Source organism: Ambystoma mexicanum, chromosome 6q, assembly GCF_040938575.1.
Source record: "Ambystoma mexicanum isolate Mex_15411 chromosome 6q, UKY_AmexF1_1, whole genome shotgun sequence".
Lineage (NCBI taxonomy): Eukaryota > Metazoa > Chordata > Amphibia > Caudata > Ambystomatidae > Ambystoma > Ambystoma mexicanum.
In genome coordinates, this window is record NC_090937.1 from 15367926 (window position 1) to 15395720 (window position 27795).

Genomic DNA, 27795 nt, shown 5'->3' on the forward strand with positions numbered 1-27795 from the left:
CATGTCTATGGATCCCTTAATGTGTTCAAAAACGCTGCATTAACAGTCCAGTTCATGTACATGACTTAAAAGTCAACAGTATTTAATCTCCAGCCACACTGACCCTATGCATGGATTCATTGATGTGTACCAGTTGCAGCTTCTGCATAATAGGTGAGGGGCGCCGACCAACAGGCATCCTCTCCCATTATGGAGGAGCCCAGGAGCCAGCCTATGAGCACTCCCTTGGCGGCTTTTTGCAGCTGAGGGAATGCTCCTCAGCTGTCTTGAACTACTAAAGGAAAACACTGCTTCCTTTTTGACAGTTCTGTTTCACAGCCTTGCATATCCAATGAGCCATGCAAAGCCATGGGCGTTTTGCTTCCCCAACCTTGCATGGCCCATTTGGGATGCTAGCAGAGGAACTGCAGGTTTGTGTGTGCGTTGGGAAGCGCTATTGTGCTCCTCGTAGTGCGGGTCACTGTCATTGGCGCTATGTCTCCTGCGCACGAACCAGGAAGCACTCTGTTTCGTGCTTCCTGTTCATGCTACCCAAAAGTTGGAACGATTGGAGGGAACAAAAAGTATTTAGCTGCAACTGGACAATCCCAAACCATATGCCAAAGCCTGGCATGGTCTCCCCCGCATCTCGGGCAGGTATCGGGTGTGGATTGGTTTATCGCACGCAACTTTTCTGGTGTCAAATATACCCTGTGTAAGTAATAGAATTGGATGAGCTGGAATCGTGCATTCCTAGATGTCTTTTTGACCTGTTCCCACATTCGTGTCCACCTCTTTTCCGAAATGGGTGCTCCCGAGTCCCTTTCTCATCTGTTCTTAACCACTAGCTCCTTATCTCCTCTCATTGCCTACAGAGCCCCGTACACCCGCAACACTTTGCCGCTAACCTCTCCCAATTCTAATAATGTCTGCATCAGTGGATTCACCTCTGGCTCCTCCAGAATACTGCCCCACAATGCCGCCAAGTGTCTCACCACTTTAGCGTACGCGACAAAGTGCCTGCCTGCTACCTTATATGTTTGCCTCCACTCCTCAAACGTTAGCAGTTTACCTCCCTCAAAGAGATCTCCCAGTGTGGTGCAGCGTCGCTCCCTTAGTGTCTTGAGATCAACACTTTTCAACGTTGTTCTGATAGCGGTGTCAAACCCGATTGGCAGTTCTCTACTGAATAGTTCTTTGGCCTGCATCTTCCTTTGTAACTTCCCCCATACGGCTCTCAGTACTTTGAAGACAATTGTGTCCCCCTTGCCCCCTATGGGCCCCCACAACAGCTCCTCTCCCTACCTCTCTTGCTGAATCCCACCCAGCAACCCTGTCGGCTCCCCTTCTGGAGCTGCTTGCCAGTATGCTATCACCTGCAGCTGTGCTGCCATAAAATACAATTCAAAATCTGGCATATTGAGTCCCCCGCCCTCTCGCCTGCGGCATAGTGTTTGCATAGCCACCATAGTGCACCCTGTATGCCACAGCAATTCACCAAGTATTTTGTACAATATTTTAAAGACTACTTCTTTTTTTTCCAATAAGTTTTTATTAGCGGTTTTCAATACAACAGGCAATGAAAGTTTACAAACACCTTTTATCCCACAACAACAACTCCCCCCCTCCCTGCCACACTTCCCCCCTTCCCAGATCCTATAGTTTTGCTGACAGCTCGTCTTCAAGAAACACATTAGATACATTATTCATGCTAAAACGACCCAGCAGCCCGGGTAGAGCTTTGAGCAGTGGCTCTAAACGGCCTCTAAGAAAAGGAAAAAATAAATAAATTTTTTAAAAAACCCGCAGCACACGCGACTTCACAGGTCCGATTCATCCTGAGGGCGAACTATGCCCAATAGCTCCATAGCTTTGGGACACCAGGCGCTGCAAGCTCCCGCTTTTAAATATGACAACAGATTGGCCCAGTCCGAGATGAAGCGCATATGAGACCCCTGGATCGAGTAAGTGAGCCACTCCATTGCCACCAATGACCACAGTTTTGCAACCCACTCGTGTTCCTGCGGAGGGTCCCTTGACTTTCTAGCCACGAGCAGTGCATCCAACATCATTATCACATACAGTTTGCAGTCCGCTCTGGTGGCAGGGTTGTCAGCATTCCATTGAGGCCTAGTAAGTCCCGCCCTCTGTCACGGCTCTGCTGGACCCCCAACACCTGGGCAACCGCCCGCTGGACTAGAGATCAAAAGGGATCGAGTTTTGGGCACTCCCACCAAATGTGAGCCCAGGAGCCCACTGCGCCGCACTCCCTCCAGCAATAGCATGATATTGTGGGGTATATTCTATTTAACCTTAGTGGGGTTAGGTGCCATCTCAATATCAGCTTCAACCAGATCTCGCAAATTTGGATAGATCTTGCCAGTTTTGGGACTTTGGACCAAAGATTGACCCATTCCTGTTCCTCTATGTCCGCCCCAACATCCTGCACCCATTTGACCATATAGCTCCTACAATGTACAGCTTCTCCCCGTTTTATAAGTTTGTAAATGGACGAAGCCACCCCCCTGTCGCCCGTATCCGTGTCTAAATATTTTTCAAACTGGGTAAGGGAACGAGAAGCCACCTGCCTTACTGAGGGATGGGAGATCCAGTGCCTGATCTGAAGAAACCTCTGCTTCTCCCCCACACCGAAGTCTATCTTACACTGCTCACATTTTTTCAACTCGCCCCCTACCATCATATCCCACAGCATCCGACAGCCCCCCTGGAACCATGGGTCAAAGTTCTGCGGATTCGTAGCCGCTGGGGAGAATTGCGGGTTACCACACAAGGGCGTGTACGGAGAAGGGAAGGAGGTGATTTGGGCTCTCACAATAGCTTGATCCCAGGCATCCCCTATTGTCGACATTATTGCACTACAATACATTCTAGTCGGCCTATCGTGCTTCGGCATCCACAGTACCGCCTCCAGATCTTTAACCACTACCGCCCTATCCATCGGCCTCCACACCTTACCCCTATCGTTCCTTAGCCAGTCCCTAATGACTCTAATCTGTGCCGCTATGTAATACACTTGGAAGTCCGGCTCACCGACTCCCTCACGGTCTGGCAAAGCTTTCATAATGGATGCCGCCACCCTCGGTCGCTTTCGATTCCAGACAAAATGGCTGGTTATTCTTTGCAGGGCCTTAAAGAAAGATGTGGGGACTCGGACCGGTAAAACTGAGAAGTGATACAGGAGCAGAGGAAGGATTTCCATCTTTAAAGTGTTGATTCTACCTAACCACGAGATCTCAAGAGGGCCCCAATCCACCAATTTCGATTTCACCTTCTGGAGGAGTGGGGGGTAATTTGCTGTATATAATTGCCCCACGGTCTTGGTCAGATGGATACCCAGATACCTTAGCGAGGAGTCTACCCATCTATAGTTATAGGCCCTGTTGAGGTCTTGGATGGCGGTGGGTGACAAGGTAAGAGGTAACGCTTCAGACTTATGGACATTGATTTTTAAGCCTGCCACTTGGCCAAATCTGTTCAGTTCTCTTGCCACTGCCTGCAGGGAGGTGATCATCAGCGAAGGCTTCGATCTTGTGATCCTCGCCCCCAAACTGGATTCCCTTAATATCTTCAGCCGCTCGCACCGACTCCAAAAACGGTTCCAGGTGAAGGGCATAAAGGAGCGGCGACATCGGGCAGCCCTGCTTGGTACCTCTTCCCACCCGTATCGGAGCGGATACGTGACCATTTATAGCCAGCCGTATCACTCGATTCTGGTAATTTGCCCTCACACGTGTAATGAAACCCGGGCCAAACCCCATTCCACCCAAGACCGCAAACAGGAACCCCCACTCAACCCGATCAAAAGCCTTCTTGGCAAGAAGGTCCGGGATATTCTTTTTCTGGGTATTTTCGACCAAGTGTGCCAGTCGTCTGACATTATCTGATGTTTGTCTACCTTTTATAAAGCCCGACTGGTCACTATGGATTAGTGTGGGGAGGATGGATTCGAGGCGATTGGCCAGGAATTTAGCATGGATCTTAGCGTCCACTTTTATCAACGCAATTGGACGGTAGGATGCGCAGTCAGTCAGATCGTTACCCTTTTTGTGTATCAAGATCACCTTGGCTTCGTTCATGGAGTTGGGGAGTTGACCCGTGGACCCTATGTAGTTAAATAATTTGGTCACAATGGGGATTAGCACTTCTTTATGGGTCTTATAGAATTCAGACACATACCCATCAGGGCCTGGGGCTTTACTGGATGGGAGGTTATTAATAACTCTCCTAACTTCGTCAATGGTAATCTCAACCTCCAGCGCATCTCTATCGTCCTGAGAAACACGTCGACAGCCAATATCGCGTAGATAAGCTTCTTGATCTGCGCTTTTGGGGTGGCATGAACTATAAAGGTCAGTGCAGAATTTAGTGAATTCACCCTCAATGTTGGGATTCAATGTGAGCAGGACCCCTCCCTCGCCTTTTATTTTTAGGATTGTTTTGTCGCCTCCCTCCTTTCGTAGCTTTCTGGCCAGCAAGCGGTCAGCCTTGTTGCCTTTGATATAAAACCTTTGTCGCAGCCGGAGGAGATTGCGTTCGGCCGCTCTTGTCTGTATGAGGTTCAGCTGGCCTCTGACTGCCCTGTATTTCTTTTTGGTAGCTGCTGACATCCTAGAACCCATATGAGCCATGACATCCTTAAGTCTTGCTTCCAGGTGTTGTTCCTCCAGCCTTATTTCACGCTCTCTTCTGGCCTTGATTGCTATGATCTTGCCCCTGACTGTGGCCTTAAGGGCGTCCCACCATATCTGAGGGGTCGTGTCCTCCTAGTTATTATGCTTGGTATAATCCATTACTTCCTCCTCTACTTCCCTAGCCAGGACTGGATTCCTGAACAATGAGGCTGGGTACCTCCATTTCCAAATGGCCGGGGGACCCTTCGGTTTAGCCATTAACAGGGTAAGTGGAGCGTGGTCGCCCAGGGTGATTGCACCTACCTCCAAAGCTCTCACCCTTCCCAACAATGGTTTCAAAATCCAGAAATAGTCTATCCGCAAGTGAGACCTATGTGCGTGTGAATAGAAGGTGTAACCCTCCGCGTCACCATAGAGTTCTCGCCAAGTATCAACCAGGGCCAAGTCGTGCATTTTCTTCACCAGATCCCCTGACAGTCCCCTCTGAATCTCCCACGAGAAGGAGCTCCTGTCTTTGGAAGGGTCAAAAGCTAGGTTAAAGTCCCCCATTAGGAGGATGTTTGCCTTAGCGAATTTCCCTTAACCAGTGAGAGAATGTTATATATAAGCGTCTTGTGCCTGATTGGGTGCATAGAGGGTTGCTACCGTGAAAAACTCTCCTTTTCCTTCGAGTAACACTGCCAGGTATCTTCCTTGGCTATCCTTCTGTATGTCCCTAATGGTCAGACCTGCTCCGTCTTGTAGAGCAATTAAGACACCCCCTTTCTTATATGGTTGCGTGGCCTGTACCACTCGGGAGTAGCCCCAGAATCTAATCCTGTGGGTGTCCTTGGTGCATACATGGGTCTCCTGCAATGCTACTACCAGGGGTTGTTCCCGCCTTAGATACCTCTCCACCTTCCTCCTCTTGACCTGGGAATTAAGGCCGTTCAAGTTTAAGGAGAGAAACTTTAAAGCCTCTGAGTTAGCCATTTGACATCCTCATGTGGAGCCTAATTAACCCTATTGGGCCTTGCAAGCTCTCCCCCCAAATGCTATTTGCAGTATGCGCTCCCTCCGATAGTCACTGTTTGGGCAATCCAGCACTGAACCTTGGATCTATCCCCCACCCTTGCCCCCACCCCCCCGGTTACTCCTCCACCCCCCCTTCTAGGCGAGATCGACTGGCTCTCAGCCCCCCTCGTGAGTTCTCCATGAGAGCCAAACTCCATAACAAACCCAGAAACTACCCACGCAGGAAATCCCATTCCAAGACCCCTGCCCTCCCCCTTCCCCGCTCCTGCAAACCATTACAACATTAGAGAATTGCCCATCAACACCAGCTGAACAGCTTTTGCTAGCGCCTTCCCCGGGCTCGAGTCACACGGCCGTATAATGTCCTAAGTGACAGTTGGAGGAGAACCCTCCCCTGACGGACGTCTCTGGGGCCGACTATTGCTGTTTTTCCTGGGAGCTGGGTCCCTAGCTCTCTTCCTTCCTCTCTTATGATTGATTGGAGACCATTCCCATGGCTTGCGACCACCCGTCAGCGCCTCCGCCTGTGGGGGCGAGGCCTGCTCCTCCAGGCACAGCAGGGCCAACCCCCTGGTCGCAGGTCGTGATCTTATGCTGAGAGCCTTGCCAGTCGAACGACAGACCGAAGGGGTGGGCCCATCTGTAGCGAATTTGTTGAGATCTAAGGAAAGATAGGACCAGACTCATTTGTCGCCTTTTAATTAACGTGATCCTCGCCAGGTCTTGATATAACGAGATTTCCTGACCATTGTAAGTGATGGACGCAGCCCTTCTCGCCTTCTCCATAATCTTCTCCTTTACTGCATGGTTATGGAATGCCACCAGCACATCGCGCAGTCTAGAACCTGGCTCCGATCTTCGCGGACCCACCCTATGGACTCTGTCGAACTGCATGTCAGCGACCGTTTCTGAATTTAGCAGGTCCACAAAAATTGCTTTTAACACTTGGACCAGCTCCTGATCGTGGATGTCTTCTGGTAGCGATTTAACTCTAATGTTCGCCCTTCTCAACCTGTTCTCCAAGTCTTCTGCTTGCAAATCCAGATTTTGTGTAGCTGCAGCCAGGGTCTCCAGCAAGTTGTCAGCTTTTCTTGCGTCTTCCGTCAGTTCTTGAATGGCACGCTCATTAATGTCCACTCGACCTTATTCATATCTCTTTTGATCTCTCTCAGGCTTTCAGCCAGATCTTCCCGCAACTTATCCATTTGCTGCTGGCCTGCCGCTGTGATCTTTTCAACCAATTCGCCCATGAACTGGGACAAAATTGCTTGGGTTAACGGCCTGTGGTGGTCCTCTAGGGACACTGCTGCGGTATTGTCGCCTGAACCTTGGGCAATCTCCAGCGCCTTTGCCGACTCCGAGTCTTTGGTCCAGGATTTCGTAAGGGGGCCGTCTGTGGCTTTTTTGTGGGCTTTCCCCTGGAGGGGGTAGTCTTTCCCCTTATTTCTGACAATCTCAGAATGAAGAGAATGTGCCCCCCGATCACCAGGAAACAGTGGTTGGTGCGACGATGATAAGGTGCCGGCAGGGCAGGGGCAATGCAGGAGGGGTCCCAGACAGTTTCTGGAGAGATCTCGCCTTAACCCGGCCCGTATGCAACTATCACCCAGTGCCCAAGCCGGGCTGATAGAGAGAGCCCCCCCCCCTTTGGCGCTCCTAGTTCGGGGGGTCCAACTTCAGCTATTCCCAGGGCCTGGCAAAGATCAATGGCACCAGTTCCACCAGGGGCCAGATTGGGCCGACGTAGCAGGCTGCTCCAGTTCAGCAGGACTCAGGAGGTCTAGCGGGGGCCCCACCTCAGAGCGCATTCCATGGCCGCCGTAACTCGCGCACCCAGCGGCCCCCAGGCGGCTGCTTCCGAGCCGGGGGCCAACCAAGCCGCGCTGCGCTCTACTGCTGAGGTAGAGCCTCAATCTCGGGTCCCCGGGGCATTCACTACCCCATCAATCCACACACACGGGGGGGCCCACACACTGCGTTATCCCCGTGCACTTCTCCACGGCCCCCGTCCGGCCCTCCTCTGTACCTTCAATGCAGTGCTCCGGTGGGCTGAGAAAGTCTGCTTCCCTCCTTTTCGGGGGCCGGAGGAGGGGGGACAGCCGCAACATGGCGAGCCCACAGCCGGCGCTCACAAGGTCCACTCCGAACACCGCGCGGGGAACCGGTCTACCTCTCGCGGCGTGCCCGGCCTCGGTGCCCAGTCGGGCAAAGACAGTGTGTGTCACCTCCTTTTTAATCCTCAGGGGTGCGGGGGGCAGCAGCAACTCGCCGAACCTGCCACCGGGGCCCAGCAGATTCTGCCCAAGCACCGCGGGCTCCCTCTCCGCTTCCGGCGGGGCTCACGGCCTCTGTCCCGGGGCACCAGGCCGCCGCAGTCCCCACACCGCCGGCCCCGTCGCCTCCGGGTGCCGTCAAACGGTCTAGCCCTCGCCCCCCGCTTCAAAGTGCCCCCACCGCCTGATCTGGGTGCCGGGGAGGGCTGCAACCGTATCGGACGGGCTGGCAGTTATAGGCAGGGCGGGAGTGCAGGGTGCAATGTCCTCAACTCTACGCGGCCATCTTGGAATCTCTTTAAAGACTACTTTCTTGACTACATATGCAATATTTGCAAAATAATACAAGAGCCGTGGGAGGACCACCATTTTACAAAGCACAACTCTCCCCATTAGTGATAAGTGTTTTTTCCAGAACTGTACTGCATCTCCTATGCTTGAAAGCGCCCTCCCAGTGTTGTGTACTGATATCTCCTACATTTTGTGGAAAATCTGAATCCCTAAGTATTTGAAGGATTCCTGTTCCCATCGGAGACCCCACTTCGTATATCCTCCTCTCCCCGTTCCCTGAGACCCGCCAGTGGGAATACTAATGATTTTCCTTTGTTAACCTGGAACCCCGATAACTTACGGAAGTTATCCAACACCTCTAGTATCACTGGCATATTTTCCAGCGGGTCATCCACGTAGAGCAATACGTCATCCAAATAAAGCGAGATGCTGTGAACCACTCCCTGCCTAAATTCCCATCTCTGAGATGTATGTTCTAAAGTACCTTGCCAGTGGTTCCAACGCCAGGGAGAACAAAATCGGAGAGACCGGGTACCCCTGATGTGTTCCCCCGTTCCAGGTTCCATCCCTGCGAAACCCACCCGCCCGTCTTTACCCTGGCTGTGGGAGCACTATACAACAGGTGCAGCCATTTCAGTATCCCTTCACCAAAACCACAAGCCTCCAGCACTTTAAACAACCACAGCCATTCCAGCGAATGAAACGCTTTAACAGCGTCTAATGCAACCAATGTAAGTTCCCTACATGAGTCTTTGATTAAGTCCATTACATGGTGCAGCCTACGTATGTTCATGCCGATATCCTGTCCTACTATGAATCCACATGGATCTGGGTGCGCCAAGCTAGGTGCCACTCCCGACAACCTGGTGGCCAACACCTTCCCCAGGATTTATGCATCCACGTTTAATAAGGAAATGGGCCTGTAGGAGGCGCACTGTTTCGGGTCACCCTCCTTTTTTAGCAGTATTGTGATCACCGCCTCCCTCATTGACTCCAGCAGAGAGCCTTTCTGGAGTGCGTGATCATAAACTCTCTTCAGCTGGGGGACTAAGATATCTGAAAATGTCTGGTAAAACTCCACCGGGAGGCCATCGCTTCCTGGCGCCTTGTTCACCTGCATTGCCTTTATTGCCCCTGTTATTTCCCCTTCCTCTATGGACAGATCCTTCCCTGGCTTCCCCTTCCAGTCTGGGCATGTGTATCAGATCTAGCAAGTCTGAGGCTTCCTGAACCAAATAATTCCCTTCCGATGAGTACAATTGCTTATAATATTCTTGAAATATCTAATTTATCTTCTGTTGTGATGACACCAAGCTGCCCGTATCTGGGTTATCGTCCCCCCTGACCTCTCCTGATTAACCAACCATGCTAGGAGCTGGTCCACTTTGTCTTCTTCCATGTGCACTCTTTCTGTGTATCGTCCTTTGTCGAATTGTGCTAATGAGTCCAGGGCCCCCCGGTGGTAATGTATTCTCTCTGCCAACAGCTCCCCCACTTGTTGCCCTCCCGCCAGATCCCCCTCTAGTTGCCGGATCTGCCCGCCAGCCTTTTTGTAGTGTCATCCAATGATCGTCTGACCCCCACCACCTGGGACATGCACACTCCCCTCAACGTTACCTTAAATGCTTCCCACTGTACCGCCACATTCCCCACCGACTCCTCGTTTAGTTCAAAGAAGGAAGCAATTGCCTCCCGTAATGCTTGTGCGTTAGCCACATCCCCCAATATCCCCCGCCTCATCTTCCACAACCTCATGCATGGTTTAGGGTGCATGGCTTCCAATCCAGCGACCAGTGGGGAGTGATCAGATAGGGCCCTATCTAAGTATTGCAGATCCACGTCCGGGTGGAAGCACTCTCTTCCCACAAATATGTAATCCAGCCTAGAAAAAGAGCTGTGGACCCTGAATGATGGGTGTATCTCCTCTCAGAACCACATGTCTCCCTCCATAGTTCTACTAGTTCCAGCCTTTCCACTATCTGTCGCAGTGACTCACGTGCCTGCAGCTTTGTTGGTCCCCCTCTGCCTGTGCCGTCCAGCTCCGGGTCTAGGGCGTAGTTAAAATCCCCTCCCCATATATATAGCTCAGTGCGCTGGCCCCCTGTCAATTCCACCACTGAGGTAAAGTAGGTCTTGTCGTCCACATTCGGAGCAAAAGAGCTCACCACGCACATGTCCTGTCCCTCCCACTGCCCCACCACGGCTATTGTCCTTCCCTCTGTGTCTCCCAGTGTATGTTCTACCTGTATAGGGATCACCCGGGCCAACCATATCAACACTCCCCTCGCATAATTGGAATGTGATAACCCAAACACCCTGCCCCCGCCTAGTCTCCAAAGTCTTCAAGTCCGCCCCCTGCAGGTGTGTCTCCTGCAACAGCGCCAGTTGTATTCCATGCCACTTCAGATATTGCCCCACCCTGACCCTTTTTAGCCTACTCCCCAATCCTTGCACATTCCAAGTGCCTATCCTAAGGTGGCTCCCACCCATGCTGCCATTTGTATTGTTTCCGCCCTGGTCCGCTACGGTATTGAAGCCGTCTTCCCCGGCACCCATCCCCTTGATGTCTAACGACCCTTAAATCAACATTCCCCCTACCAGTCAACAAACAAAAATCCCCCAACTCCCCAATCCCAGCTTGCCCTCCCTCCTCCAACCTTCCCCCCCAGGTCCTCTAACCCCCATTTCCTTTCCTCCCAACCTCCCTCCTGCTCCCTTTCAACCTGCTCCAAACGGGATAACCCTCTGATCTGCATCCGTGTTCCGGTGCAGGAGGTGAATCCCCGTTCTGGGGTTGGCTAGATCTTCTTCCTGCTCTAGCCACATATCTCTGTGCACCTTTGTGCCCTTCTCCCAACGAGCATCACTCCCTTTCCCCTTCAAGCCTTATAATTAGCTCTTAATTCTCTTCATTGCCCTGACTTTATTCTTTGTCGGCTGACTGTTTCCCTTCTCCTTCCGCTGTCGGTCGCCAGGCCCCTGAGGTGCCTCTTTTGGCTCTCTCCTCTCCAGCCAGTCCCATGCATCTTTGGGAGATGTGAACAAAAAGGACCGGCGTACATCTGCCCATTTCTCCACACATGCCATTGCATGGATCAAATCATTCCTAACCGGTAGAACTATGAGAGTCTTCTCTACTTCTGCTGCCGCTGACCCTGTATCCATTACATGTGGAGTCCCACAAGGTTCTTGTGTCTCCCCCACTATGTACAACATCTTCACGAAGCCCTTGTTCGATGATCTAGATAATCTGGGTGTTACCTACACTAACTATGCGGATGACACTCAGATTCTCATACCACTTTCAGGGGATTATGAACAAGATTTGGCCTTGGTGAACAAGATTTATCTCATCATTCAGGCTTGGATGGCCACCCACGGGCTATGCCTGAATGATGACAAAACGGAACTTATCATACTGGGGAACACACAAAACATCAATAGATTAAAAGAAGAATACTCCTCCTTCGTCATAGACGGCAACACTATCAAGGTGGCAAAAGAGGTAAAAACATTAGGGTTTTACCTTGATTCCCACCTCTCCCTAACCAAACAGGTGAGCGCAATGGCATCCAGCACCGCATATACCTGCAAGCTGATTAGAGCCGCAAAACCATACCTATCCACTGCCAACTGCCTAACCCTTGCTCGAGCATTAGTGCTGTCGAAATTGGACTACTGCAACGCACTATACCTAGGGGCCAATAAACATACGTTGCAAAAGATTCAAACACTACAGAACAATGCTCTTAGAGCTGCCTTAGGAATTCCAAGAAGGGAGCATATTTCAGAGGCTAGAAGACAATCCAATTGGCTCTCCACAGCGGAAAAAAAATCAAACTCAAGACAGCTTCTCTTACCTTCAAAAGTATCAACCATCTAGCACCCAAATACCTAGCTGCTAGATTCAACAGAAAAATCTCCACTAGACCCACCAGAGAAGCATATTCCAACCAGCTAGTGATACCCCCATTTAAACTAAGTACGGCCGGAGGAAACAGCTTCCCGGTCAAAGCTGCCCAGCTTTGGAACTCCCTCCCGCCCGGCCTGAGATCTAACCAATCCTACGCTCTCTTCAGATCTAACTGTATTAAATGGATCAAAGAAAATGACCAATAGTCCTGCCCTACACCAACACAACTACTGTTCTACCGACGTACTATGCACATAATTATATACTCTCCATCTCCTACTGCATATTTCCTGTATATATTATGTTATATGCTTATACTATACTCAATGTATATTCTCCCTACTGTCCTGCATTATGTAATTTCTACGATGTACCACTTGTAAGCATGCGTAACCTGTAAAGTTTAAAGTATCCTTGAACAACGCGCCCGGTTACCCTCGGGTTTGGTGCGCGCTATAAATAATAAACAAACAAACAAACAAACAAACATCCATCACCTTTAGTTTTGCCGGGAAAATTGTCGTATACCTTAAGTTCAGTTCTCGGGGCCTAAGGCGAGCTGAATGAAAAGACCTTCTCTGTTTCTGAACTTCTTGCGTAAAGTCTGGGAAGATCAGGATTGTGGCAGTTTCCGCCTCTGTGTATCGAGCTTTACGTGCCCCCTGCAGTATCGTGTCCCTGAAGTTTAACAGCTTGGCCACAATTGCTCTGGGCTGCCCCCCTGGAGGTGGGGGTATGCCGGTACTCGAAGTGCTCGCTCCACTGTGAATAGTTTCGATAGGGCTTTCGGACGTAAAGTCTCCAGAATCAATCTTTCTACGTACAGTTCTGCGCTCAGCTCTTCCTGGCCCCCACCAGACATATATTATTGCGGCGAGAGCGGCCTTCGGAGTCTTCTGCTTTCACCTCCAACCCCTGTGTCACCCCGATAAGGCAGCGCACTTGCTCTTGAGTGTGGCCAAGTCGTCTTCCACTGTGTTCACCCGCTGTTCCACCTCTGTCACCCTGTCACTGACTTTACGTAGGTCAGGCCGTAGCAAGGACACATCCACTCCTACTTCCTGTATTTTCCCTTCCACTGATGTTCTGAATTCCTGTATAGCCGCCATCAGTCCTTCCAGCGTGACACCTTTGCCTTCCTCTGCCCCCGTTCCTGCCGTGTCACTCTCCCCCTCCTGTCCTTTAGATAGCTTATGCTTGGGGGCAGCGTAGTGGTCGATTAGGTTCATAGTGATAATATCGAATAAAAAAATCTCGAAAACAAAAATCTCGAAAACAAAAGGCCGAAAAAAAAATATCAAATTTTTTTTTCAATGCGTTTTTTTTCAAAATGGGGGGTTCCCCCCAACCCCCCTTTTTTCATTTTTTTTTTATTTTACCCCTTTTTTTTACTTACCTGACCCCAAAAACATATATAAATAAATAAATAAAAAATTCTATATTTTTTTTTCGAGATTTTTGTTTCGTGCTTTTTGTCATTCGAGATTTTGTTTTCGAGATTTTGACTGACCACCGGTCGATTATTTAATTTTTTTGCTGGCTTTTCACCATCGTGCCAACAATTACCCCACGTTTCAGACTGTGTGGGGCTGAGTTGCCAGCAAGGTTTATCGTGCTGAGAGAGGGTCTCTGCTAATGTCCCTTTTCGTTTAAGTCTTCCCCGCCTTCTACTGCGCCCGGAGGCCGATGACCTCCATGTATTTTTATATCCACCAAGGGTCTACCAGCACTACGCTAGCGTGGTCTTCAACTTCCCCTGTAGGGCGTGATGGCGTTGTATGCTCCCACTCTGTGTGCCTTGGCTCTTCACTTCTTCCTTCCTTCTTCTGTCTCCTCCACTTACTACCTGTCCGTTTGCACCCCCTATGGGTCGGGCCTGTTCCTTCAGGCAGTCCTCTGCGCCAGTTATTGTGTCCAGCTATAGTTCTGCTGACCCATATGTTGACCTGGCCTTTCTAGCAGTCCCAAGTGTTATTCTGTCTCTCTAACCACCGGGCCCCCCTGTCCTCCAGGAGGCTGTTCCCCTTCATTTTCACCTTGGAGGGGGCCCCTTCCACCTGGTCTGCCTTCCCTCAGCTGACCATGTGTATTGGTGTCCACTGCTCCTATTCCTTTCATGGGTCCGGGTCTAGGTACTCTGCAGAGGGGTCTGTTCTAGCACCCCAGTTGCATTATGCTCTCTCTGTGGTGCTGTTCCACCAGGCAACGTCTTGCTTTAAGCGCTGCTGCTCCTCTCAGTGCGCCGGTCCACCACATGGCTTTTAATCAGCGTGCCCCTCACCAGCAGGTTCCTAAGGATTACACCTGCGCCGCCTCTCAGTTCATTTCAGCCACGGGGGGATAGCACATATCTGCCCAATGCCGCTTTCCGCCAGCAAGCTCTGCACACCTCCTCCCACACCTCTCCTCACCTCGCCGTGGTCGCGGGGCTGCTACCTCCTTTCCGTCCTGCCCTGCTGTTGCCGCATTCCAGCGGGTCCCAGCTGCTTTCTTCTGTGCAACTCACGGTCGTGGGGGATGATGCAGTGTGCCTCCACCTCCGTGCGGGACTGCCGCTCCTCTCTTCTCTCTCCACGCAGCCGCTCTAAGCCGTATGCCTGTACCTGCTTGTTGCGACACCTCGCCTGGGGGTCCAGGTCGCCGCTAATTCACGAGGGACCTTACACTGCCCACCAGACTCACTAGTCTGTACCTCCTCTGTCAGCGCCCATTTTACGGCTCCCTTTCGCGGCTCCCTTTCCCGCCAGGCTCGCCGGCGCATGGGAGACTTTGGGTGATTCTCTGTCTGCCGATTCAGCCCCTGAGACCTTCCAATGCTCGGTACTGTCTGCCTTTGCCGTTGGGGGTGCACTCTAAGTAGGATTTTTAATGGATTATTGTGTGGCATAGGGCAGGAGCTACGGAGCTTCACTTCTTCATCCGTTGCCTGTTGGCCACGCCCCCCAAATATATGTTTACTTAAACCAGTTTGACCTATTGACCCTTATTTGATGTGCCCCCTCCCACTGTGTTATATTTGTGCCCCCCGGTGTGCTCCATAGTGACGCCACAGCCTGACATGAGGGTCCAAAATTCACAACTTCTATGATAGGGGCAAAATGTAGGGCAACGGATTCCTTCGGATACCAGCGACACCAAGCACAATGGGCCAATGTGTAACTCTTAATAGTACCTGTGGATGAAGACGAGTAGATGAGTTCCTGAGCTTGCATGAAGTGGCCTGGCATAGAGCTTAAACTCCAGGAATCCTTGCACCAGCAGAGCAAGATGGCCCTAGAAGACAAGGCTCAAGACGGACTTGGATCGTTGAACAGCAGCTCAATGAAAGAAGGTAACCAACTCTGAAGACCGGGAAATCCGAGGCAAAAAAGTGTTACGGCACTTAAGTGAAGAAGGGCATTTATATCCAAGGACACTTGGTCTTTGTGCCAGCTGATGAAAGGAGGCAGTTAGTAGTTTAACCTGATATGATAGTTTATTTATAACGCACTTAATACCTGTGTTGCTCCGTGTCGTCTTGCTTCCAAGGCGAGCACATTGCCGCTGAGCTATCCTCCCTGGACACAAACAGGTTGACCCAGAAGGGGCTCCAAAGACCCTCCATAGAGAAACACAATCACGGATTAGCAACCAGTCACTGGAATCATGTGGGGTGGGCAAGAAGGCCAATCTGCATTAGTGTTCATGACTTCCAGGAGGTGCTCTACCCAGAGAAAACTACCCTCCTGGAAGGAGACGTGCCAGAGAAGCGTGTGAGATCTACCAGTGGCTTTGACTGTGTGCCCCCATGTGGGTCAGATACTGCACAACTGCCACATTAACCATTCAAAGAAGCACAAAGTGAATAAAAAGGAGCTGCCGCAAATGATTTCAGGGCCAAATAGGCCATCAACAGTTCCAAAACATCAATATCCACAGTACACTCTGGAATCAACCTATCACTAGTGGAAAGAATGTCACTGTGCTCCCCTCAACCATGAAGGTTGTCATCCGACTAAATAAAAAAAAAATGGTTGAATGGTCCCATTCCAAAATCCACCAATGAGCCTGTAGCCTGACCTGAGCAGAGATCAGCACTACCATGCAATAGGCTAGATTGTGATAGATAGAAAAGCCTTTAAAGCATCGCCAGCTCAATAATTGGGAGGGCTGGCAGGATGGCCCAGATGGTGGTGGACAGGCAACCTAGGTGCCTCACATTGAGAGGTTGCAGACTATGCCAGGAACCAGTGAATTTAGAAATGTATGCTTTGTAGCCTGTTGGCAGCCAGTCTCTGGGTGAAGGACAGGGTGTCCAACAGAAAGCCCAGGTTTCTCAAGTAGGGGTTTGAGGATGACTTCCCAAAGTATACCACAAAAACGAGGGTTTGAAGTAGCTCCACAGGGGAGTGGGAGGAATGGAGGGTGCAACCGTCACCACCACCACTCCCCCTACCACAGAGGCAGCCCCTAGTGTGCCTTCCCCTATTCAAAAACATGGTCCCTATCACTAATGACCCTGGAAATGTCTCTCTGGTCTTCCTTAAGGAAGGTGTAGGTCCCCACATATTTGTACCATTCCTTAGTAAGGGGCTTGCCAAAAGGTCAGACCTGGGCAGAAGGACTCAACTCAGACTTTGTGTCAGGAATTCCGGTGGTTCATTCACTCTTCTGTTACGTTCTCTTACAAGTAAACGTTGTAATGCCCCTAAAGCATTTGCGCAATCACGTGTATTGCCTTTTCCTAATCAGATGAAATATGGTGCATCGAGATATAGCGGTCGTCTCCTGACATGCACAGCAGTTAGGAAACATACACCCTTTACCACGCGGTGACGGTTGCCGTGGAGACTCGGGCATAAACATTGAGGCATTACAACGTCACACGCACGGTCCATCATGTGACTTCGCGGCTATTAAAACTCCTGCTTGTCGATTAGCTAGTGCTTCTGATTTTGGCTGAAGTGTGCTACGTTCTGTGTTTTCGACTTTCTGTGTTTCCTGGTTTCCCGATTTCTGGCCTGTTCTTGGACTTTGTTTTTGCCTAATCCTTGCCTGTTCTGATTTACTTCTGATAATTGCTGTCTTGGTATTCTCGACCCTTGCTTTCTCCTCTCGACCTTGCTGTCTTCCTGCTCCTTCCCGATACCTACCTGCCCATCCTAGTGCTGGCCTGGTATTCTTAAAGGACTGCTTTTCTCCCCGTGTCTGGATTCTACGAAGACCTCCCGTTGCCAACCCGGAACTCATTAACGGATTTCTCGCGCCTTTCGTTTTTGGATATTGAACTGCTCCCCCTATTGCCGACTCGGATTGCTCAACGGACTGCAAGTTAATTGGATCCTTACCTGCTGTTCCCGCTACCCCGTAAATCTGGAAGCTTCTATTTTCTCTCACTCATCCTGGTACGGATTAGAGACTTCCTTTGTACCTTTAGGGATGTTTGAGAGCGTCCTCGTTCCGTCAGGTTCTACAAGGAACTTCCTGGCCTCTAGGCGTTCGCGTTTCATCGGGAATAGTCCTATCATATTGTTGATGCTTCCGGACCTTACTTGTAGCACTTCAACTTTGCTGCCTCAAGTTAGACGCTGTCTCATCGGAGCACACAGTAAGGATCCCATTCTTTTTCCTTTCTCACTCTTCTGACCCCTCGAAAAATTTCTCATCTTGCATATATTTTCCTTGTCATTCTGCAGATGCTTCAGATCTCCTTGTACGCCTGTTGATTCTATCCTGTATTGCCAGCCAGTGCAGTGTTATCCATTGCTAGTTATATCACAGTTGAGGTTGTTGTAAATTGGTTGTACTCCTTTTGTTATTGATAAAGAAAAAGGCTTTTCCTTTCTGGTTCTAGGAGGTCTGCTGCACGCGTTTGGGTCCATTCGTCCAAATAATATTTCCATAAACAGGGGTATATTGTTGGGTAGAATTCTTCATCTACACGCCGTGGGCAAGTTACAAGGCAACCCTGACACTTTGCCAATTCTGCAAGCTTACTATCAATGTTGAGGAGTTTGCCATAACTGCACTAAATAGATAGGCCCTCATTCCGAGGTTGGTCCGAGATAGCGCCATGACTAGCACCAATACTGGTACCGCCACCGACGTGGTGGTATGGGGACTTACTGGTCCATTCCGCCCTTTGCGGGACCGGTAAGTCTCCATTTGAAATGCCATTCCCCATTCCCATTTGAGCCCCCATAGGGCTCAATGGGAAGGTGGCAATAACGGTACCGCAAATTGTGGTAGCGTTATTGACCCCGGTATCCCTTTGGCGGGTCCGGTCCTTGATGCCTGCTAAAACTAGGCATTAAGGAAGGACCCGCAAAGGGACCTCGGAATAGGGCGCAAAGGGATTACCGGCACCGGTGTCATTACCGGTGCCCGGTATCCCTTTGCGCCCAGGTCATAATGACCCCCATAGTATTTTGTTGGGTACTTCAGAAAGCAAGAGCTCTCTGAAGCCAGCACCAAAACAGTACAGGGTCCAGTGGAATGTCACAGACCTATGTCTCCTTGATGAAGTTGAGGCCCTAATAAGTGAGTTCAATTATATCCAGAATGTGGCCCTGGCAGGTCGTTAGTCTCCTTTCCAAGCCCTTATGAGGGTCCCTCCCCTCCTGACTGGTAAAATCATGAACCAGAGTATTTAATTGAGGGTTCACCACGATCTTGGATGGGAGTGCAGGTATGGAGGAACACTCTTACCTAAAGAACATCCACACCTCCTAATACAATGACTTGCAGAAACAGAAAGGTGTTCTATATGTTTGGCCAAAGTTAAACTTAAGCTTTCTAAAGGGGCTTGAAGGGATGTGCTAGCTAGCCACACCTGAGGATCTGAGTCGGTATCAGCTGGACAATAGAAATTAAGGGCATCGCTTCTCCTGAGGTCCCCCAAATGACATCACATGCTTTCCTGTATATCTGTGGTGGCTAGGCTGCACTCTGTGGGTCCTGCAGACCGTGGGCCTTAGGATGCCCCAACTATGGTTCAACTGATTTTGCAATTAGGGCAGCAGCTATGAGGACATCTTGTTCTCTCACCCTACCCCCCCCCCCAAAACCCTCATGTGCCTCCTCTTAAGGGGAGCCTTCTGTCCTCTGGAGTCCAGTTGTCCTCAATAGTGACACCAGATTGGCTGCTATGAAGTGTAGGGTGGTATGTGGGTGGGTATGTTTGTGTCAGCAAGCAAGGCCCAGAATAAAGCAACTAGGGAACACTGAGCCATCTAAGCAGGAGGACGCACACAAAGGCCAAACCCACAGTATTGTCCAATGCCACCTGGATCCAATTGCTCAGAGAGCCACCAGGCTCAAGGGGTGGAGGCTGCATCCCAGGGACGCATCACAAAATGATACCCACAAAGAAAATTAACCCCAGCATGCCCCAAATAAGCATAACACCCTCAGACATGGGGGCTGGGGCCCCTCAGGACAACATACAAGATTACCCTGGGACAGCCCTCACTATCAACCTTGTGCCCCCTTTTTTATTTGTCCCGTTAATTAGTGGGCTGTGCTGTATTGATCACTATCCCCTTTTCTCTTTGTTGGTAGCTAATTTGCTGAAGAAAATCAACAGCTACAAATCCAACCTAAAAATGAGGGTCGGCCAAGCACCCGGATGCTCAAGGGAGCATCCAGTAGAGCACTAATAAAGGGAACTGTCATAAGTACTAATCATAGGTCTACTAAATGGTTTGTGGCGGAACTTAGAGATGAAAAGACTGAATGTAAGCTTGCAACCCAAATGGAGCCTCCTTTATAATACAGAGGGAAAACAATTAAGTCCCAATTTCATGTTTACAATCAAGCTATTTTACAGACTTAAAGGACTAATTTCTCTTCTCAAAATGCTAATTCTGATAATCAGTAAGAAAGCTATTAGCATGCACAAGGCACTCTCTTCAATTAATATTATCTCTCGATGTGTGTAACCTTACACGCTGACTTTTAGGAAGATTTTTCTTGAGGCCTTATGGTCAGGATTCCCAGGTATAGCTTTCTTACTGAAGTACTTTGAGTGATCCACTCAAGCTCACCAGGCTGTACAACAGGTAGATGTGACAGAAAAGCCCATGCCTAACTGTCTGGCGGTGGAGTGGGGTGATTCACAGGTACAGTATATACTTTTCATTAATAACAATTAAGAAAATATACACACAATTTTTATGGGAAAATAGAATTATATCTTTGGAAAAGGTGAAGAGAAAGGCATAGATCAAACAATACACTCATAGTTAAGTAAAACTTTGCAAAACAAAATCTGCCACAACCAATCATTTAAGTAACAGTTTTAGATAAGAGCTCTTTTATAATCAATAAAGATTCCTTCTTGCAAACAAAACAGCAGTATTAGGAAAGTAAAATGCTTTTCTTTCTTGAAGTCACAATAAGGAATATAGAACTGTGTTTGCTAAACAAGAGGGGACTTTTAAAAGAAATGGAAATCACAAGGAGCTTTGTTAATAACAGTGTTGTTGTGGGTCAAGAAAGACACAAAGAACTGTTAAACTAAAAATCTTGTTGTATTAAGGAAGAATCCAGAGGAAGGCAACCACTCTCTGGAACCAAGGCCCTTTTTACCTGGGAGAACCTTTGTAGAAACGTTTGTGTTGAAGAATCATTTGCATAGAGGTAGAATCCAGGGGAAGGGAACCACCCTCTGGAGCCAAGGCTTTTTGACCTTGGAGAACGTTTATGTTGGAACGTTCAATTATACTATATGAACTCTTTTTGCAAATACCTAAGGTTAAGGACATTTCACTTTTCACTTATAGTTTGGTTTATAGTGTGAGGGTCAGATTAACATTTGGACACAAGGACAGTTTTGATTGTGACATCCTGACACAGACAGAGCCTTAGTTTTTGATTTTAGGTAGGGGAAATTCCTCTTAGAGCAGAGACAGAGCAGCATTTTCCCAACCCTTTTGTTTTCAATAAAAGTCTTTAACCAAAAACATCATGCAAATGGTACAATTGTCGAAGGACAAGTACCGCCCTCTGACCATTTGTAAAATATAACTAGTAAGAAAAAGACCGACCAATTCCCTCCACAGAAAATGGCTATTTTATGTAAAAGGATTTATAGACAAGGCATTGTTGAATTCATTAAATGTATTTTCTTATTTATATGTTCATAACTCGCAACACATAAAGGGATGTATGACAATTACATTTATAAATTGAACATTTGTTAAAATCTGAAATATTCAATAAACACCACACCAACCGAAAACCATTCTATCTCAACATTCATCTCATAATCTTGCATTCACATTCAACCCAAAACCATTCATACTAGTGCAAAACAGTGCAATCTCTATTGTGTGTTCCAAAGACAGAACAAACCAGTCTATACCAATAGACCCCAATACTCTAGACCATGTTTGTAGTCTTCTAAAGTGCATCAATGAATATTCTAAAAAGAGTATATATTAACAAATTTCTTTCAATATATACATTTACTGTGGTATTTCTATGTGACCCAAGTAGAGTCCAAGTGGAGTGGAACCTCTGGTCTTGTTGACTCGAGTTTCAGGCAACTAGTTGTAGAAACTATTCCCAACTAGTGCACCTCATCAGGACATAAAAATACAAAAATACATTCTAAAAATATGACTACAAGTCGGTGTGTAATAAAGTGCATTTCTTTTGTGTTCAACTGGCTTCATTCTTAGATGTTTCACATTCCAGCCCTGAAGTCGGCCTCTTAAGTAATGGCAGGAAAAGAAGAAAGAGGTGATAGAGACAACACAAACAAAGTGTCCACCAATCTCTGATGTAAATCAATCTCAAAGTCTAAACATTGCATATTGTGTATCGCTTAAAAGAACCTTAAAAAACATGAATACCATGCCTTGTCTATATTGGTGGCACAGCCATCTTGGGGCATTGTCTGGATTAAATCAATTACAAAATAAAGACGTCAGGAAAAGTTTTTTGTGTGTTTTTATTTGGGAAGGATTGTGTGGCTTGTCATTGCCCCCACCCAACCCGTAGGCACCCAGCCAAGTACATGCACACCGACCCATGGAAACTTAGGGCAGGAACCATTGAAACACATTGGTTTCCTGTCTCTCAGTGTATTTTGCCACAGTGATTACTGAATGGAAGTTCTTAAACCTTGCATTTCTTTAGTGAGCTTAGTTGCTGTTTATTTATTTTCTATACCTCCCTCTCTCAAGTTGTTCTAACCTCTGACATGACTTACCCCAATTGATGTAGTTTTCACGTGGAATTTTGTCCAACTGATTCACTCCATGTAGTACAAACACAGGGACCATACACCAGATCTGGACCTCTCGCCAGTAGTCTTGAATCAAAACCACCGATGTTCACAACCTCAGCTATTCCAAAAAATACCTCTTCCTTTAAAGATTTGTTGGTATCTGTAAGGGATGCTGCACTGATGTCAACATATGACTAATAACTCTAGATATGTTCTAATATGATCTATATTAATGTCTTGCTTAACGGAGGGGGGTACAACTATTAGTGCACCTAGTGCTTGTTACCTCACGTATGTTGATCGTATGGTGCCAAGGTTCATTCACGGTCAGCCAAGTTTCCCATTCGTTGAAGGGAACTCTGTGAACGGAGTGAGAGGAACAATAACCCTGTTCCTGTTGTTCTCCAAATCTATATTGCAAGGGAAGCCGCAACAAGGAGAAAAAAAAGAAGAGAGAGAGAAACTGAGAGTTTCAAGAACAATGATGTTTGTTTTAGGGAGGAGTCCAATACAGAGTCACTGTCATTAAGTCTATATAAGGGGAGTGATGGTGGGGGGGGGGAAGAGAAGAGAAAGGAGGCATCGATAACTGAATATAGACTCTATCTATAATGAACAAACAGTTCTCGGGAAAACAGTTCTCGGGAATGCCGACTGAGCCAAGGGGTGGCAATACAAGGGATCAAGCAAAACCGTTGCTGGCTCCCTAAACCATCCATCACCCAGACCCAACCGACTACTAGGGCATGAGCGGACCGCCCCATTTATTAAATGGGGATGCCATCCATCTTAACTAGAAAGTAAAAGGTAAAGATATGTTAGGTTTACCATACCTAATTGAAAACACGGACAGCCGTCCGGAGTGTGCTAGACTTAAAAGCACATCTCGGCAGTTAGTGTCCCTGACAGCCTGCACAAACGGTCTAAGTCAGTAAAACCCCACATCAAGTGGACTGGCAGGACGGAGAGAAATGACTTACCAAAGTCAGTCCTTTGTCTACTTTCCAGTCGCTTTGGAGTTCCAAGCAGTGCAAGTCCCAGCATCCACGTTCTGATTTCCCCGAGAGCTACTTCTGACAGTAGTTCACCGTTGCCTGGTTTGTGTTCACCTTGAATGCTCTTAAATAGAAGTTCGAACGTACGACCTGGCAGATGTATTTAATCACGTGTACAAATCACGTGATTTATTTAAAGGAACAGAAGGTAAATAACCCAGTGTTCCATTTCTGTGTGCCGTAACCAGTAGGCGAAGCGAAAGAGCGTCGCTCACCATTATGCATTGAAAGGTAACACATCTACTAACGCGTGAAAAATTTCCTGTGAAAAAATTAGACCGGCTCATGCTCTGTCATCAACATTATGTCCATATCCTAGCCACTGTTCTGCCACTATAAACAAATGTATATGGCCTGAGTTTGGTTTGAAAAATATGTATTCATAGTTGACATAATAGATACAAAGCCAATGTTACGGGCAGGACAATCTGCTCAAAGGAGGTTGTATTATTTGTATTTATTAGTCTTATACAGCGCTTTATACCAAAGCGCTGCACATTTACAACAACAGGGTACATTTAACATAACAAAAAACAGTAACAACAGAAGCAAATTACAATCATGAATCAGTCACCAAAAACAGCATGTAGAGCAATTATTCAGAGGGGGAAGGGGAGAGGAGGGGGAGGGCTAGGTGGAAGAGGGAGGGAGGGAGGGTAGGAGGAGGAGGGAAAGGAGGGGGTGAGGTGAGGATGGGGTGGGGGAAAGTGGGGGGAGAGGTTAAGGGGGAAGAGGGATAAGGGGCGGGAGAGGGGATTTATCGTAATTACATTGAAGGGTTGTCGTAATTACATTGCAACACTTCCCGGTTTCTAAGCTGAATAGTTCAGGCCTCAAGGCCACCATGTTGTCGCCATCTATGCATTGAAAATTATATAAATGCAATGAGGACTAATACAAAGGATCCAACTGCCAAATGCTAGCAAGGTGTGAAAACAATTTAATGTTGTAATAACAGGGGCCATTGAAGGTCCTCATTCAGGCCAATTTCGTGTGTGTTTAATATGTGGATCCACCTTTGTTCCAATTTCGTCAATCTGAATTGCATGGAATATTGATGCGTTTCATGGGACAGTTGGTCTATTACTGTCCAATGCAAATTTTCCTCTGTGTGATTTGCGGTAACAAAATGTTGTACCATTGGGGTCGCCATGTATTTCATCTGAATGCGTGACCTGTGCTCACTGATCCGGATAGAAATTTTTCTTGTTGTGATTCCAACATACAACAAGTTACATGGACATCGAATCACATAGATAACATTACAGGATAAACAATTTGTAAATTGACGAAGTTGCCAATTAAAGGCTCCATGATTGAACTTAGTGGCTTTAGAGGTCGAATGACACGCACTGCATTTACCACAAGGCTAATGGCCCATTAGTCGTTCTTTCTCATGACTCCAAGCCGCTCTGAGACTATTTTGTGAGAAATTTGTGCCAGTGGAACGCAACCTGGATTGTACCAAATAATCACGTAGATGGCTTGTTTCATTCCTGACTCTTCACATATGGTGTCAGCAGTGGGATTTTAAGCCAGCTGACACAAACTTTGAACCCACCAAAAAAATTCTGTGTTGTATCCCTTATACCTTAAATGCAGCTCACCATCCAACAGCAAGAAGAAGAAGACTTTACATTTGAAATAAATCCACATGAAACCATTTTTAGTATTAAACAAAAGATACTAAGTTTGCTTTCCCCATTAGACACCAAATGCTCCCTTTTCACAGTTACCCTTTATTAGACAGTTTCAAAATAGCAGACTATGATATAAAACCAAATAGTAATTTGAATCTAATAATCAAGACCGAAATAGATCTCCCTCCAGTACCTGCTCTAGGTATCATACGGTCATCGGCGGCCCCTCATGGAGCCTGTGGAAAAGATGGTGCATGCAGCGCCATTGATCCCCCTTCATGCTTCTTTCTATGCGTGCATGTGCGGTCTAGTCTCTTCCCTCACGATGGCTGCGCTAGCATTCATCAACAGTACGTGGCATTTCCGCTGTACGTCTGTTTGGGCTTTGGGTAAGCTGCTGTGCTACTTGTCGTGTGTCCTTCGTTATATCCTGTGTTCCTGCTGCCTTTATCTCACCCTCTAAGACTGCCTTTTCTCCCCACCTCACCCGGGGCCATTCTGCTTTATTTGCATTACGCTTCTGTGCTTTTCATTACCTCCTCTGAAACTCTCCTTCCTTTCTTGATGGAAACCTTTGGATTCTTTTTGCTTACTTATTTTCTGTACTCTGCATTTTGCTTACCGCACCGAATGGGGATTTTCTATGGGACTTTGCTCTTGGACTCCTCCCTCATCATACCAACTCGTTCTGCAGCAGCTGCCGTTGTTTACCTTGTGCATTTTGGTCCTATATACGGTTGGATCCACGGAATCCCCATTCATTTCTCAACAAAAAACAGTCACCTTATTGGAGAAGGGTTTTTTTGTAACCCATTCCGGCTTCCCTTCATAAGGTCCTTTCGGATTGGAGTCTATTGCCTGGGCCGTTGCTCTGCAGGCATAGGGGCTTCTTCTCAAGATAGACCATATCTCTTCAAGGATCAGAAGTCTTCAAGGAAGAAATAGACCTCACCTCTGCAAGAAGACACCACCTATCATCTGAGTACAGACGATTCAGGTGAGGAGGGGGCTTTCCAGGACACTCGTAACACATACCTAGCCTTAGGAGACCCGCCCAAGTCCCTATTGAGAAGAAAGATTTAGAGGACCCATTTATCTTTTGAACTCTGTAGTTCAAGATTGACTTTTAAGACTTTGCGCAAGCCACTGATTTTGTTGAGGAGGAAAATACGAATAAGAATGTTGATATGGCTACTATAGAGAACCTGTTAACTCAGCTGACCGCCCACCAAATCTAGGCTGAAGAGCGGTATGAAGCCGGGCTAGACAGAATTGTTGCCTCTCACCAGAGACCTATATTGCCACATGGGATATTGCAGCCGTATAAAGAAGGGGAAGATCTGGGGAACTTTTTTCTCGACTTTGAAAGATTGGCACATCAATTTCATTGGGGAGATGAACTGAAAACTTGTTATCTAGCCCCTTTGTTAAGAGGAGAATTACAAAACTCCTATCGGCTATTAAATCCTTTGGGTACAGCCACTTTTGATGAACTAAACAGGGATTACTAAAAAGAGTGGGCCATACAGATCATTTCTATAAACAAAAATTAAGAAATATTAAGTTGTACCCAGATGAAACCCCTCTGCAACTAGGTGCCCGAGTATAAAATATGTTAACCGTATGGCTTGGAAAAAAATCATTACCAGAGATACTGTAAACACTTACCATAGAACAGTTTGTAAACTCATTACTCCATTGTCTCGGGAGGATAGCTCAGCGGCAACGTGCTCCCCTTGGAAGCAAGACGACACGGAGCAACACAGGTTCTGTCCGTGCTTAGAAACCTCTATGTATTAAGCACGTTATAAATAACCTTTCATATCATATCTACAAAAAGCAGTCCTTCAGTTAAACAGACATAGGGCCTCATTGCTTCCGGCGGGTTGCCGCCAGACTCGTAACATTTTACCAGCACCTAGCTTCCCGGTGCCACCGGGGCATTATCAGAATTTGTTTGACACACAGGGAACTCAGACTGTGGAAGTGCTGGAGCCTGTAGTGTAGAGGATGAAATCTTCCCAACAATGTACCCCTCTGCTTATATGAATAAACAAGCAGAGCGGTCGATTCCTTGGAAGATGCAACACAAACCGGAGCACCAGGCTGTCCTGGCATAGCAGAAGTAAATCGTTACTAACGTACCAGCAAAGATCAGACCTTACATAAAACACCATCAAAATGAGGCTAACCTGTACCGGTAGTCCACTGGCAATGAGTTTTGATGCCCATGGACAAATGAGGAAGATCCTAGAAGAGATCGTTCTACAGGAATAACTGAAAGACACGTGTGTATGTAGGCTCTAGTTAGCAGGGAGTGGTAAGTGGGGATGTAGACAGTGAGGGAGACAAGAAAAGACCAGGAGACAATAGTCTTACTGTAGTTAATGCAGTAGAGAACTCCACAACGACGAGGTAGATAGATGTAGACTTGAACAGCTGATTCAGTTCAGAGAAAGCAACATTCATGGAAACCTGACACCGACAGAACGAGGATGCCTTAAGCGAATGGGCAGGAAGTTCAGTCCAAGTCCGCGAATTGGCTGCTACCCCGACGAAACGAGGACGCCTAACAGTATTCAGGAGCACACCAGGCAGTCTCTAGTCCATGAGCTCTGGCGTACAAGGAGAGTGAGAATGTTGCTTCTGAGGCAGAAGAAACAGGAAGTCCAAAAGCAGAAATGGGTCGGCAACAGGCTGGCAGATGAGGATCAAGACGTGAAGCAAGGCAGTCCGATGTAAGCGGTCCGGGTCAGCAGGGAGGA

General features: G+C 47.9%; 1 long non-coding RNA gene across 1 annotated transcript in view; it reads right to left on the reverse strand.

The window, feature by feature from the left end:
- Positions 1-23464, reverse strand: part of LOC138515714 (uncharacterized) — a 173507-nt gene extending 150043 nt beyond the window's left edge. The window contains exon 1 of the long non-coding RNA XR_011282161.1: positions 23316-23464. This is a non-coding gene — a long non-coding RNA (uncharacterized lncRNA). The remainder of the gene's footprint in view (positions 1-23315) is intronic.
- Between the last annotated feature and the right edge of the window lie 4331 nt (positions 23465-27795).